This window comes from Pan troglodytes, chromosome X (genome assembly GCF_028858775.2).
Source record: "Pan troglodytes isolate AG18354 chromosome X, NHGRI_mPanTro3-v2.0_pri, whole genome shotgun sequence".
NCBI classification, from domain to species: domain Eukaryota; kingdom Metazoa; phylum Chordata; class Mammalia; order Primates; family Hominidae; genus Pan; species Pan troglodytes.
The window spans coordinates 65,577,142-65,580,156 of NC_072421.2; the positions used below are offsets into that span (position 1 = coordinate 65,577,142).

At 42.8% G+C, this 3,015-nt stretch overlaps 1 pseudogene; it reads left to right on the forward strand.

Moving 5' to 3' along the window:
* Positions 1-1,083: 1,083 nt before the first annotated feature.
* LOC473649 (protein argonaute-3-like) lies at positions 1,084-1,822 on the forward strand (annotated as a pseudogene).
* Positions 1,823-3,015: the final 1,193 nt, after the last annotated feature.

Here is a 3,015-nt window from a genome sequence, read left to right on the forward strand (position 1 = left end):
CCACACATCTACAACCATCTGATCTTTGACAATCCTGATAAAAACAAGAAATGGGGAAAGGATTCCCTATTTAATAAATGGTGCTGGGAAAACTGGCTAGCCATATGTAGAAAGCTGAAACTGGATCCCTTCCTTACACCTTATACAAATATTAATTCAAGATGGATTAAAGACTTAAATATTAGACCTATAACCATAAAAACCCTAGAAGAAAATCTAGGCAATACCATTCAGAACATAGGCATGGGCAAGGACTTCATGACTAAAACACCAAAAGCAATGGCAACAAAAGCCAAAATTGACAAATGAGATCTAATTAAACTCAAGAGCTTCTGCACAGCAAAAGAAACTACCATCAGAGTGAACAGGCAACCTACAGAATGGGAGAAAATTTTTATAATCTACCCATCTGAAAAAGGGCTAATATCAAGAATCTGCAAAGAACTTAAACAAATTTACAAGAAAAAATCAAACAACCCCATCAAAAAGTGGGTGAAGGACATGAACAGACACTTCTCAAAAGAAGACATTTATGCAGCCAACAGACACATGAAAAATGCTCATCATCAGTGGCCATCAGAGAAATGCAAATCAAAACTACAATGAAATTGAAATATTTTTAAATCAAGCAAAAATATTGGAGCCGAAAAATGAAATTGACATACTGATGAATCCATTAGAGTCCCTTATCAGCAGAAATAAAAAGCAGAAGAAAGAATAAGTGAGCTTTAAGTCAGGCTATTTGAAAATACACATGGGGCGGCCCGGAGCAGGTCTGTGGCGGCCGCCCGCAGTCCTGGAGGAGCGGTGGGAGCGTCGCGACCGCAGGCGATGCAACTTCCGGACGGGACCCCCCTCTGTCCTCCCCTCAAGTCTCCCCTTCCTCTCCCCTAGTCCTGCGCCGTCTTCCGTCCGCGACTCCTCCGACCCAGAGCTTTCAGAGTGGGGTTGCTCAGAGGAAGCCGTCGCCGCCCCTGCCTCAGGGCAGAGTGAGAGAGTGCCGGTCGTCGCCCCCTAGGCCGCCTCCTTGCCCCCAGTGGTGGGCTCCCGTTCTGGCTCGAAGCTCTCCCCCAAGCTCCATGAATGGAAATCGGCTCCGCAGGACCAGCTGGGGCCCAGCCTTTACCCATGGTGCCTAGAAGACCTGGCTATGGCACCCAGAAGACCTGGCTATGGCACCATGGGTAAACCCATTAAACTGCTCACTGTTTTCAGGTTGAAATCCCAAAGATTGATGTCTACCTCTATGAGGTAGATACTAAACCAGACAAGTGTCCAGACAAGATATTAAACCAGACAGTGTCCCACGATATTAAACCAGGGAGATGGTTGACTCAACGGTTCAGCATTTTAAATTAACTATATTTGGAGACCGTAGACCAGTTTATGATGGAAAAAGAAGTCTTTACACCGCCAATCCACTTCCTGTGGCAACTACAGGGGTAGATTTAGATGTTACTTTACCTGGGGAACGTGGAAAAGATCGACCTTTTAAGGTGTCAGTCAAATTTGTCTCTCTGGTGAGTTGGCACCTACTGCATGAAGTACTGACCAGAGGGACCTTGCCTGAGCCACTGGAATTAGACAAGCCAATCAGCACTAACCCTGTCCATGTAGTTGATATGGTGCTACGACATCTGCCCTCCATGAATACACGCCTGTCGGGCGTTCCTTTTTCTCAGCTCCAGAAGGATATGACTGCCCTCTGGGAGGGGGCAGGGAAGTATGGTTTGGATTCCATCAGTCTGTTCGGCCTGCCATGTGGAAAATGATGCTTAATATTGATGAAAGAGACCTCTGGCAGCAGTGTGGAGAATAGATAGAGAAGAAACTAATTGGAGAAGCCAGTTAGGAGGCTTTTCAATCACTAGTTCAAGTTTCGGTCTTCACGTTACTTCCTTGAGAAGCAGTGTTTGACACCCTTCTCCCCCTATCCAGCCATCCCCCAAGTCTGAGTTAGGCATTTCTCTTCTGTATTCCCATAGCACAGTGAAATTCCCCTATAATAGCATGTATCACCCTGAATTATGAGTGTTTATTGTTGTCTCTCCTATTAGAATGAAAGCTCCATGAAGGGATTGCCATTTTATTCACCAGTGTATCCTCCATGCCCAGCACAACTTTTGGTAATATTAAGCAAAGAATGAATAAATAAATCCAAGAGCACAGGAGTAGGAGCATCCAAATGAGCCTGAAAAATCAGAGAAATATTTGTGGTAGTATGTGATAGCTGAGCTTTAACAAGTATAATGCGACCAAGAGTTTGGTTTGAAAATGAGGTACTCAGGAATAAATGATTTCTGAGGTCTCTAAGATATTATAAAACTTTATTGAAAGATCTAAGAGAAAATTTAAATAAATGAAGCACATTACCTTTATTGAGAAGACTCAATTTTATAAAATGTCAGCTCTCCCCAAATTAATTTATAAATGTAGTTTTAATTAAAATTCAAATTGGGGGCCAGGTATGGTGGGTGTACTGATATTTCCAGCACATTGGGAGGCCAAGGTGGGAGGATCACTTGAGCCCGGGAGTTCTCAGCAACATGGTGAAACCCTGTGGCTAAAAACATACAAAAAAAAAAAAAAGCCAGGCATGGAGGCGTGTGACTGTAGTCCCAGCTACTTGAGAGACTCAGATGGGAGAATCACTTGAGCCCAGGAGGTCGAGGCTACAAAGAACTGTGATCTCGCCACTGTACTCCAGCCTGGGCAACAGAGTGAGACCCTGTCTCAAAAATAATAATAATAATAATAAAATAAAATTCCAATAGGGTATAGAATAACACTTGATAAGTCGATATTAAGATTTATATGGAAGAATAAGTGACTAAAAAAATCCAATAGAATTTTAAAGAAAAATAAAGCAAGAATTGCCCTACTTCCTATAAAACTGTAACAGTTATGCCACATGACTTTAAGTGCAGGGACAGGCAGATTAATGAAGCAGAGTCTAGAAACTAGCCACATGTATGTTTATGGAAACTGTAAATGTCTGATGTAGTGTTTCAGATC